Source organism: Triticum dicoccoides, chromosome 3B (assembly GCF_002162155.2).
Source record: "Triticum dicoccoides isolate Atlit2015 ecotype Zavitan chromosome 3B, WEW_v2.0, whole genome shotgun sequence".
NCBI lineage: Eukaryota > Viridiplantae > Streptophyta > Magnoliopsida > Poales > Poaceae > Triticum > Triticum dicoccoides.
Genome location: NC_041385.1, coordinates 340,184,561 through 340,197,331, shown reverse-complemented (window position 1 = coordinate 340,197,331; position 12,771 = coordinate 340,184,561).

Genomic DNA, 12,771 nt, shown 5'->3' with positions numbered 1-12,771 from the left:
ATATAAATTATTTCATTTGGAGTTACGGTTGATTTTATTTGAATTTTTGAAGTTTATACTATTTTCTGGATTTCCCTGATTATTTAGAAAATAAGCTAAGTCCCAGAAAAGGAATATTGCGGTAGCACTGCGTCAGCACGACATGAGGAGGTCAATAGAGGTCAGCCGGGTCAAACTTGACCAGTGAGTCCCACTGGTCAGTGACACTGTGCTGGCCCGGGTCACTGGCAGGCGGGGTCGGTCAATGGCCACGTTAGCAAGGTCAACACTGACATGTGCGGCCTCTGTGATTAGTTAAAACTAAACTGAAATTAAATTATGGTTAATTAAGGGTGTGGGGCCCATATGTAAGTGGGTCACGGGGTTTAATTAGTAAGGTCATTAGTGGCTAATGGTCGCACCATGTCAGCAATCACTGGGGTTACTCACCTGCCACCACATTCCGCAGCGGTGGCTTGCCAGAGAGGCTCGGGTTTCATGTATAGGGGGGCGGTTCGGGGGTGTGGTCGGTCCCATTGGAAAGCTGGCACTCGCCCGCTTCCAACGGTGCAAGCGGGGTTGCTGGGGGCGGCGTGTCACGACGATGGCGATAGGCAAAAGCGGTGGTCGGAGATACGGCTGCACGGGCACGAGGGCTGTAGTGCATTGGCCAGAGAGCAGAGGGGCGCATCGGGTTCCTGGAGACCCGGCGAGCAAGCGGGAGCTACTGGAGCAAGCGGAAGAGCTCCGGGGCGCGAGCTTCGCGGCCATGGCGATGGCCGGAGCTCGGCGCTTGCGGGGACGGCAGCTACGGCACGGGAACGAGCAGGAGAGGAGGGGGAAACGATGGAGTCCTCACAGCAAAGTCGTTGAGCAGCCCAGACGGCTCGGGGAGGCCCGATGATGCTGATGGCGATGCAGTGCGCCCAGACTTTTGATATTAAACGTGCAGATGAGGACGAGCTTCTCTCAGCGACTGGACACGGAGCAGGGTCTAGGGTGCGGGGTGGCTACGGCGGCGAGCAGCAGCGCTCTTCGGTGTGCTCGGTGGCGCGAGGAAGAGAGGGCAGAGGAGGAGAGAGGCTACGAGTGCGAGCGAGAGAAAGGTCGGGGGGTGCATGGCATCGTGTAGAATCGTCCAGAGCGAGCAGGCAGGCTAGAGGTGGCATCGCGCGTGTGTGTGCGCCGTGGGCACACGCCCTCCTACCTACTGGCAGGATGTTGAAGACAGTAGGAGGGGAGGAGGTGGGCTGGCCGGTTGCTGGGCCACCAAACAGGTAAGTCCACGTAGGTTCTCTCTCCTTTTCTATTTTTCTTCTATTTTTCTATTTTGCTGTAACTTTAGGGCTTTATTAAAAATACTAAAACAAGCTCAAAATTCATGCAACTGCTTGAGGCTACTGTTCGGATTGTTTCCAACAGTAAACATTTTTGTTCATGAATATTTGGACATTTAAAATATTTTATAGCATTGAAATGCCCAAATGCAAATGCCATATGATTTAATTCAGTGACCCTTTGTTGTCCTATAAAAATGTGAACTATTTTTGACAGAGGTTCTAGACCAAGGCAAAGATGATGAACATTTTAGAAGGGCATTTCAGGTTCACTGAAAATGTATTTAGTAACCCTAGTTGATTTAAGTGGTGTTGGGGGTTTCTGCCATCCCCATTTCAAGTTTATTTAAATTTTAAACATGATGACATGAAGATCAAGCAAATATAACAGGGGCTAAGCTAGGGCTATGACAACTCACCACCACTAAACAAGAATCACGTCTCGAGATTGAAGACGGGGGGTAAGAAGAAAAAGAGGACACTAAGTATCACAAACTTCAGGATCCAGCTGTCTTCTCGAAGTTGTTGATTTATTGACTCACATTGATCTTGACGTCTTCACTTTCGAGGTCTTCATCCTACACGAGGACAGAGACAACTCTACAAGGATGGGTCATCTTAAAGATCACAAGATCAACTCACAGAATGAGACATAGAAACATCTCTTGAGCTGAGAGGCAAAACACACATTGGAAATGATGGAAGAAACAATTTGATGAAGGTTTTAGAGTAGCGAGGGGATAATTGCCTTGATCTCATAACGGGACACCTTAGAGGGGGTGACTCGTAGATATATTCCCTTAAGTGGCAAAAAGAATTACTTTTGATATAAAGATCATTGGAACTCTTCATACCAGCCTGGGGCAATTTACAAACAATCATTTGAAGGAACTCGAAAGAATGGCATACTCAGTTTGGATAGGAAACTATGGCTATAAGCCTACTCAGCAAATGGAAAGCACATTCCAGATGATGCCGAGGATATAACCCAGTGACTGAGAAGGCTCTCAAGAACTTGAGCATTTCCATACTCTTCAAGGTTTTTACCAATGTCCGTGTCAAGGATCCTGGCAGCACAACATACTACCATGATGAGTAGTGATGGACGATGCAGATGCAAAGGAAGATAACACCTTCTCAGATTTCACCTTAGCAAGGCCAAGGAAACAAAATCTGGATGATTGACCGAGAGACAGTTAACACTCCGCTTCTAATGTTCTCCTTGATGTGCTGGCGTAACTCATTTGTAGATATGGTTTGGTATCTAGAACATCAAGTAAAAGGTCGGACATCGGGAACACAAGAGTCCATAAGGAACAACTACTAGAGTAAATCCTATGAAATCCTTATGGGGAGGTGGACAACTTCCTCACTCAAGATACTACAATAATAGGACTTTTGGCTGGGTTTGTTGGTCACGACATCCACTTTACTGGGTTACAGAGAGACCAATATAATAGTCCTTGGAAAGGTTCCAACCATCATATCTGCCTGAGATTCAGATATGGTTGGTGTCAGGATATTCCAGACTCATCAACTCTAGAATGAAAAAAGAAAATTTGCAACACAAATCGACAAGATGGCATTGCGGAATTCTCAGGGAATGAACTACGATAGCGAGCTCTAAAACATGAGCTGGTTCTGGTACATACATATGAACACGCTATCCCACACAAACATGACCACCTGGTAGTCTTACAACAAAACACTACCAAGTTCTGGTAGGGAACCATCTTCGAGGACATTGAAGTCCTTGTGCACTTATCGATGAGCTTCTTATCCTTGAACAAGTCAATCAGTGGCTTGGTGTGCTAGGAACACATATAGAATGGAGGCAGCCAACCTATCAAACCATAGAGTACTTTGCACATAGGCATGACTAACTTGGGATGATTGTAGAGGAAACAAAAACAATCCTTCTCGAATTCATGACGACAACTTACATCAATTACAAGTGAATTAGAGGGACTCACTTCTCTCATCAATCATATGTTTCATGCACGGGACATGAAGATAATGCTTATAAAAGTTTCCAATACTAGCTTAATGTCCAACAAGATCATGGAGAAGGTAAGAATGTTGTCGACGAGCTCAACAACAATTCATTCAGGCTTCCATATAGATGGAGTTCCACAATTAAGTGAACGAGGTGATGGCATTGGTCAAAATCAAAAGATATAATGGTGTATGCTCGAGGAAACAACCACGAGTAAGAGAACATTACGAATATCGGTTGTTCTGATTTGATTTGATTATAGCTCATACTCAAATCAAAGATTGGATAAGATGGTAGGTCCATTAACTGATCACGAGGGTCAATCAATGAGATATCATCTTTCTTCAACACACATACAAGATATCCCATAAAATTAAATAGTCAGACAAGTCTTTATCTTCCAACTCTTCAGGTTATTGTTTAACACATCCAACTAGTTCAGGGGTATCCAACACCGATTCTTGGAGAAGAGGTGGTTTATAATAAAACCAACTTGATCACGAGCTCAACATAATGGTCAGGGGACAACCTGGTAATACTTCCGTGAAGATATACGGGAAATTATCAACCACCAATATGTTATTAAGCTCGAGATCAATCTTGCTTTTCAGGGCAAGACGATATGACCGAAAGAGCAGAGGATTGTTACAATCCTAACTCCTTGATCGAGGGGTGCACCAAAAATAAGGACTAGGTAGCACGATTAATCTTAGAATGGTAATTCGATAACCAACACGCTAAGAATGAAATTACTGTTCTTTAACTACCAAGCAACACGGTTACTAGGAGTATTGATATCACACGTCATGGTTCACTAGTTAGCATTCTAGTTACAACAACACAGGAACTGAGGAATGAAGAATGATGGAGAGAAGTATCATTGCATCAAAAATTCATAAGAGGGTGTGCAATTCTCACGATACTCTTGTTATGAAAGAGGGTGATACTCTGAGGTAGAACAGAACAAAAGATGGATTGGCATTTTGATCTGCGCAATACAACTGCTTTGACCAAATCCTAGAAATGGATAAGGTACTGGAGTTTGTTTCTCCTAGTCATTCTGAAATAGAATGGCTTGACAGAACACAAGAGTAAAGGGCATCGATGAACACAAATGCTTAAGTACTCCTGACTATCAATTGATAGACGGAGATGAGGATACAACTAAAGAGGGACAACCCAAAAGAACATATGGTTTTCTGAGTTGTGGATGCATGGATTAGCTTGTCGAACGAGTTCAACATATTTCTTTGGGATAACCCATGAAGAAAGGTAGAACTGGTAGAATCACAACATAGAATCGAGAACTCGTCAAGAGCACTTTGGTTGTGATCTTTCGGTTCAGCGAAGAACTTTTGTCATAAGCAGTTCATGGTATTTGGAAGAAGGACATACCGTGAACCTCAAGGATTATCGCAGAGGTTACTAATATCCTTAAGGAACAAGCAAACACTATCAACACGAAGTAAGTAGGGTGAATATCGGGTTCAAGAACCCAGGAATAGAATGCCTACTAACTAAATGACATCACGGGATGCTTTTGAGAATGACGGCCAGAATGATCACACTGGGAACAAGACATGGCTAGATTACTAGATGATCCCCTAAGACACCTAGGTCCATAATAAGAGCTCCAACATATATGTCGAGGTAATGGAGTACCTCAACTCACCGATTTAGTGTGGTTAGATCTGGCACAAAGGAACTTCAGAGCGGTAAGAAGGAATTTGCAAATGCATCAGATTGTTTAGAAACTAGGATGACTCGAACAACATAATGGTAGTAAATGCTCAAAAGATTTGAGACATCCTACAAAAAGGTGGCATGACCATTCAAGATCACAATATCAAGGTTTCGAGATCAACTATCAGCACACGAAGGTGGTAAGAACTGAACTGAGGCTTGAATCCATCAATCTTATAAGCCTACCGATTAGTAACACGTGATCCTGATAGAAAGAAGAGAAGCCCTAGTTCTTTAACCCCCATAGGAAAGATAAGATGACTCAGATCAGAAGGCATAAGGTATAAGGAGTAAAAAGAGCCTTACGTTCCCTTCCACAATCAATTTCCTTATATCGCTAAGAATTTCTAGACTCAACTTCGACCAGTTTGGCTTGGTAATCTGACAGGCAGTCAAGCTCTGATACCAAAGCTGTCAGGACCCCGATCCTAAGTCACATCGATCCAGCATGTAACACATGATATCACTTTGCGGCCTCATGCACGGTATTCCCATGGGTGCCACCTTACCTGGCCAGGGACCGTTTGCGCCTTTTGGCTCACATATATGATAGTGTCTATGACAAAAGAACCTAGTCAAACAGGACTAGTCATAAACCCAAGGTGGCGCTAACTTACGGGAACACACATACATGACCCAGCAATGAACGTGTCGATCATCAATGTATGAACCAAAGTCGTAGCAAGCTACAAGGACTTAAAGGAGCAACACGTGACATTTTCTCGGAGGGACAGACACAAGAACGAAGAATGACACATGCTGGCCAGCCTAAGTGTTCTGGAGCAGTAGCAAGCTACCATGGCTCAGTGGTAGCACTAGGAGACATTTCCCGGTAAGAGAGGTTACCAAGAGTAAACAACTAGGTTGTCGGATCCCACACATACCAAGCATTTCATTAACATACACAAAATATGCTCGATATGTGCAAATACAACATGGCATCACAAGAAACTCTACTACTCGGAGTATTTATTCATTAGGCTCCGAGGAGCGAGATATTATAAACATGGGTCTGATGATCCATCATTCAGAACATACAAGCAACGGAAGCATAACATGTCTGAGTACAAACAACTACAAAAGAAAGGGCTGAGAAGCCTGACTATCTTAAAGATCCTGCCAAGGGCACAAGATCGTAGCTGAGGTAACAAGCTAAACGTCGAAGTCCACGCGGAACTACTAGCGAGACTAAAGTCTCTCTGCAAAAACATAAAATAGGCAAACGTGAGTACAAATGTACCCGTCGGTGGGAAACGACACCTATGTGATCACTGGGATCCCTTCTACGGTTGCGGGGCGTGGGGATCGTGAGAAGGGCGGGACTAGTAGGCAACACAAGGGGGATTTAACCAGGTTCGGGCTGCAAAGATGCGTAAAACCCTACAATCCTACTTTGGTGGATGTATTTAGTGTTCTTGAGCTCTCGAACTAGCTCTAGGTGCCTCGAGGTTCGAAAGAGCCAAATCCTTTTCCCGTGTGCCATGGACCTCCTTTTATAGGCGAAAGGGGCTGCCACAGTGGCACACAGGAGGTGGAATGTGCTACAGCATTGTGAGCTTATCGCTGGTATTACAGGACAAAGTGCATTTAATGCAAGGCTTAGGTGTCCCTTTGCTTTATTGGGGACAGGGGCGAGGCCCGTCTCGTCCGTCGCCGCTCCTCTTCGCTTCGACACGCGCCCTGGCCAGCGATTCATGCGGTGCCATGTAGACAGGCAGGCAGCTGAGGTGGCGCGGTGGTGGAGCCTCCACGAATTGCTGCATGCTGCCACGCAAGTGCCTGCCCAGCTGGCGGGGACGGCAGCTGCATGCGAACAACGGTGAAGACTTGGCTGGCTCGGGCCTGGCAGTGGCCCTGTCGGTGCACTTGGCGAGGGTCTTGCCGGGTGGCCCGGCAAGGGCCTTGCCGTGGCATCCTGGCTTCCCCGGCAAGGGTCTTGCCGGGGGTCTTGTGGGTTTCTTCGGTGAGGATGGTTGCCTCCCTATCCTCATTTGATCTTGAGCATTCTATGTCTTCACAAAGATTTGCATGCCACCACGGAGGTGCCTCCCGAGCCCTGTCTCAACGCATTTGTCTAGCGTTGGTGGGCTCAAAGGTGGCTCGCTCGGCTGGTGGGGCAGGCTCACCCGGCAAGGGTCTTGCCGGGGCCATTGAGGCTCCCCCGACAAGAGTCCTTCCCGGGGAAACCTGCTCCGTCCATCTGATCTTCGTGGCCTTGGTTCTTGTCGTTGCTCTGTTTGCCTTGTGGCTTCGGCTTCTCTCCGGCCTCCCCTTTCTGCCCTATTATGCATGTCCCTGGCGGGAGGCTCTGACTGCCCGTGCACAAGTAAAGGGGTCAAAAACAGGGCCCCTACTTTTGTACACTGACAGGAGCCCCCGGGCCTGGGCCATACATAAGCGCAACATGTTGTTGGGCCAGGCCCAGAGCGGTGTGCGGGAAGTTGGGGCAGATTTTTACCACGGCCACTGCTCCGTCCGCTGCGCTCCCCCACGTCCCGCGTTGAATGCGCGACATGGGGGTCGTGTGCACGCATGACGTGGGAGGCATGTGTGGGACAGCATCCACACGCATGCATCGTATCGCAGTTAATGGGAAAGGAGGCGGACCGCGCCTTCCCCATAAAAAGGAATAACCGCGGGCGCACTGCTCACTTTACCCCTTCCCTACGCCTTCCTCCAATGTCAGAACCGCCGTCCCCTTCTTCTCAAGCCTCTCTGCTTTCGCCCATCGCCGCAGTGCTTCCGCCATCCTCTGCTTTTTCGCTTCTCGCAGCCGCCATGCCGCCTATGTCCACCAATAGCAAGGGAGCGGTGAAGGATGCCGGCGTGTCGGAGCAGCCGGAGAGCGAGCTGGTGGTGCAGCGGGCGCAGTCCGCCTACTTCCCCTTGATGGTTGGCGTGCCCGAGCTTCCGGAGATGTTCAAGGATTTGTGGGGCATGAAGACGGGGGGAGAGAATACGGGGCATCCGGCCACAACCGTCGTCCCTGCCAGCACCGGGCCCTCCCCGCATCGGTACCCCTTCTTCGTCGACAATTTCTCTTGCGGGCTCTGTCCCCCCTTCTCCGGTTTCTTCAAGGACATCATGCACACCTATGGCTTCCGCCTCCTAGATTTTACTCCGAATGCCGTGGCGTGCCTAGCCCTGCACCCCACTACGGCGCTCTTCCGCCATTATGTCTCCCCTCGGATCAAAAAAGGGGGCGCCATTGCTGGCTGCGTTGCCTGGATCCCGAGGCCCAAGGGGGCGTACCCGGATGGCAACACGAAGGAGAGGTGGGAAGAATGGAGGGGCTGGTGGTGCTGGATTGAGGAGAAGGACCCGCCAGCATTCTACGAGGTTCACCAGAAGCCGCCGAGTCATGGTGGTGATTGGGGCGACGTCGATGCCGATGAAGCTAAGCTCACGATCGCCACCACAAGGATTCTTAGGCTCACCCAGGTCGGGCTCACCCTCGAGATGATCGGGACGGACTTCATCCGCCGCCGGATTGCCCCTCTACATGACAAGGGGAGGCTGGCTTGGCTCTTCATGAACGCCGCCGACATCATGAGGCTCCATCCCGGCCTCGACAACAACCTGACGGTGCTGCGGCATGCCCATCTTTGCCAGCGAATCTTCCAGCTCGAGGTTGACGACGCGGACGAGGTCAAGCGGTCCGGCAAGCTTGCCAGGGCCGCCGCGAAGGCCGGCAAGGTCGACAAGGAGCCCGTTTTCAAGTTGTTGGCGGGAGTGGTCCCGTTGAGCAACAACTCTCGTCGTAACGAGATCATCGCCATGATGCCGCTCTTCAACACGCATGGCCTCGACCCGAACTGGGTCGAGCCGGACGAGCTCGTGGTGCAGGAGTTCTTCGACACTCTGCACGAGATATACATCACCGACGAGCCGTGGCTCATCAAGGACACCTCCCCGGCGGAACTGGACTATATTGCCGCTAGGGTGGAGGAGGCGATGCTTGCTGAGGAGGAAGCAAAGCTCGTCAGGGAGGCCGGCAGCGCCGGTGGCATGGTGGACAAGGCCGCGGCGGAGGCGGAGGAGGGGGAGCTCGCCCGGTGGGCATCAGCCGCTGGGGAGGCCAGCGGCACCGACACCGGGGCTCCCCTCATCAAAGACGCTGCCGACGGGTCGTCGGAGGAGGAGGGCGAGGAGGGGAGGACTGCGACCGCCGATCCCCCGACCACCGGAAAAAGGCGGGTCCTGCGGCGGGCCATCTCCGGCGAGCCGGTCCGCCTTGACCAGGACGTGCAGCTGGGACAAGCCCAGGAAGCGTCCGTGCGCCAGACGAGGGCGGTGGGGATGAAGAAAACGGCAAAAGCCGTGGCGTCGAAGAAGAGGACATCTGCTTCTTCGTCGTCCAAGCGCGCCCGGATGCCATCGCCTCCCCCCTCACCAGCAAACATTGGCGCGGGGATTGGGGTGACTTGTTTGACTTCGGGCCTCTCAGCCCGGAGAGAGAGCTCGGACCTCTCAGCCCGGAGCGGAAGAGGAAAGCAACAGAGGAGGAGGAGGAAGAGAACGAAGAGTAAGCCTCTGCTTTCCTCCCTTATTACTTACGCTTTCCCCTGATGGTGTTGCTTACCCGGCTTCATCTTGTAGGGATGTGGAGATGCTGGCCCAGAGGATAAAGAGGGCCAGGATTTCGGCGAGTGGCCAGCCCCTGGCAGGCACCTCCAGTACGCCACTGGTGGTGTCGAGCAGCCCGGGCAGCAGCCCCTAGCCGAGCCCCCAGCGTAAGTCCACCATCCGCCTTCTATCAACGTGCGTTAGGCGTGATGCTTCGGTCTTAACCGTGTTGTGGATGCAGGAGAGGGGCAACACCAAAGGGAGCCACAGAGGGCTTCTCCGGTCATGCCGCCTCCATCAGCTATGCCGCCCCAAGGGGCGTCCCCGGCAAGGACACCAAGCACCGAGGCCGTGCACACGGAGGAGGGGGAGGAGAACGCAGGCGCCGGTGGCTATGCCTCGATGCCAGACCATGGTGGAGAAGGGGTTTCCGCCTCTCGGCCCGGCACAGGTAAGCTACTCGCTCTCTACTTCTGCTTGCATTCTTCTTTTCCTCTTTTCCTTATTGGCTTTCGATCTTGGCTTCGCCCAGTCTCTTTCTTGGCATCCAGACCTCTCCTCAGAGGATGTTGACACTACCATCAAGGACGTCGCCGCGGATGCCGCGGCGAAGGCGGAGAAGATTGCTGCTGAGGAGAGCGCCAAGGGCGCCGCCGAGGATGCTGCCAAGGGGCTCGCCGAAGAGCCCGACAAGGGGCCTGCCAAGGGGGCCAGCAAGGCCACTGCCGAGGAGGTGGAGTTCGATGACTTGCCCTCCTCCTTGGCTGCCTCTGGCTCTGGCAGGTACCTGAGGGTGAGCGACGACCTCTTCGTCCATCTCCTGGGCGCGTCAAGCACCAGTGATCCCTTTGAGGGAGAGGTGTTCAATGAGGAGACGCTTGCCGCGGCCAGGCTCGAGGTCGTTGATGAGCCAGGCGTTGGTGGTGTCGGCTCCCAGGAGGAGCAACTGCTCCAAGCCATGGGTGCCAGCTTTCGGAAGCTTTAGGCGCTCCACCGCGCTCGCCTGGACAAGGCCAAGTCCAGGACGGCGGAGGTGGAGAAGATGGAGGAGGACTTTGGGGGGCGCATCACCGAGGCACAGGACTGGTTCCGCCAGGCTCAGGACGAGCTGAAGGCCGCCCAGGGTGAGCTGGCCAACCGTGAGGTGGAGCTTGCCTTGAAGCTGGCCGACATCGAGAAGGTCCAGGAGACAGCGAAGAAGTTGGCCGATGAATCCGAAGCCGTCCGGTCCCAGCAAGAGGCCGCCCTGAAGACCCAAGGGGAGGACTTTGCCGAGCGCGAGGAGAAGCTTGCCGCCACGCTCTGCGGCAAGGACGAAGAGGTGGACAAGCTCGTCCTGCAGCGGACCCAAGAGCTGGAGCAAAGGCATCAGGAGGCGCTCAACACCCAGGCTCAGGCCCACGCCAGCAGGGTGAAGGAGCTGGAGGAGCAAGCTCTGAAGCTGGCCCAGAAGAAGCATACGCTCAATGGCGCTCTGACGGTGGTGCAGGGCGAGGTCATCAACAAGTCTGGAGAGCTCTCTGAAGCCAACATCTCCATCAAAGACCTCAAGCTAAAGCTGGGAGAGCTCAAGGAGGCGCTGTTGGAGGCCTGACCCCGGGAGGGGATCCTGACCAAGGAGATGGAGACGGAGAAGCAGCTACTGATGAACGAGACCGCCAATCTCAAGGACTACAAGGCGGGCGAGAAACGCTGGCTCGGGCGCCTTGCTGTCGTTGCAAACTTGGTCGCCGATCAGCTGACCATTATGGGGATGCCGGAGATGGGGTATGCCCTAGAAGCGAGCCTGAGCCCCAATGCCAACCTGACCATATACTTCGAGAAGATCGTCGACGCCCTGAAGCGGCGTCACTCCAACCGGGCGGCCTCCCTGGCCGAGGAATCCCGGATACTTTGCCGGGGGACCATGACCAGGGTGCTCACCAAGATTGCACACTGGCACCCAAACCTCGACTTCGGAGCTGTGCTGAAGAGCTTGCCGGAGGATGTCGACATCACGGCGCTCAATGAGCGTATCCAGCCCATCCTCAGCCGCATCGACAAAATCAAGAGGGCGGAGGGCCAGCGTCGAGACTAGGCATCCCGTTCTTCGTCGCCGCTGCAGGTTCATGACCAAGATAATGCTATCTTTATTAGAACCACAGCGACAATTTGTGTAATATAACTCTGCGATGCTCCTGAAACTATGCATGTTATTTTCCTGCTCAACTTTCCTTTGTACGTCCACCCTACGTCAGCTGGGTAAGCTTGCCGACACGTAAAACCAGGGTGGAGCTTTGAGGACGGATCCCCATTAGCCTGTCGGGTGTGCTTGTTGCCGGGCAAAGCACCTTACTGCCCTTGGCGCGGCCGCTCGATCTGTCGAGCTTGACTCGAGTCAGAACCGAGAGTGTTGCCGATGGCGGAAGACTACCTTGCCGCTCTCGACGCGGCCGCTTGAACTGTTGAGCGGACTCGAAACAGAACAAGGGCGTTGCCGATCACAGGAGGGCCCCTCTACGTACAGGCTTCCCATACATAGGCCGAACCGTCAAGGATAATAACCTTATATTTAAGGGGGAAAACTTAAAATTCAGCATGACTTAGCTCTCTCGTCGCTGCCTCGGCGTCCTTCGTGCCAACGGGCAGCGCCGCCTTCTTGGCCGGAGCCGTGGCGATGAAGAACAGCTAGGTCGACTGCTAGACCAGATCATCATGATTGCACCCCCCTAACTAGCACGCCAAAGATGTCGGTGGGAGACGACACCTATGGGATCATTGGGACCCTTCTACGGTTGCGGGGCGCGGGGATCGCGAGAAGAGCGGGACTAGTAGGCAACCCAAGGGCTGCAAAGATGCGTAAAACCCTACGATCCTGCTTTGGTGGATGTATTTAGTGTTCTTGAGCTCTCAAACTAGCTCTAGGTGCCCCGAGGTTTGAAAGAGCCGAATCCTTTTCCCGTGTGCCATGGACCTCCTTTTATAGGCGAAAGGGGCTGCCACCGTGGTACACAGGAGGTGGAAACTGCTACAGCGTTGCGAGCTTATCCTGGTATTACAGGACAAAGTGCATTTAATGCAAGGCTTAGGTGTCCCTTCGCTTTACCGGGGATGGGGGCGAGGCCCGTCCCGTCCGTCACCGCTCCTCTTTGCTTCGACACGCGCCCTGGC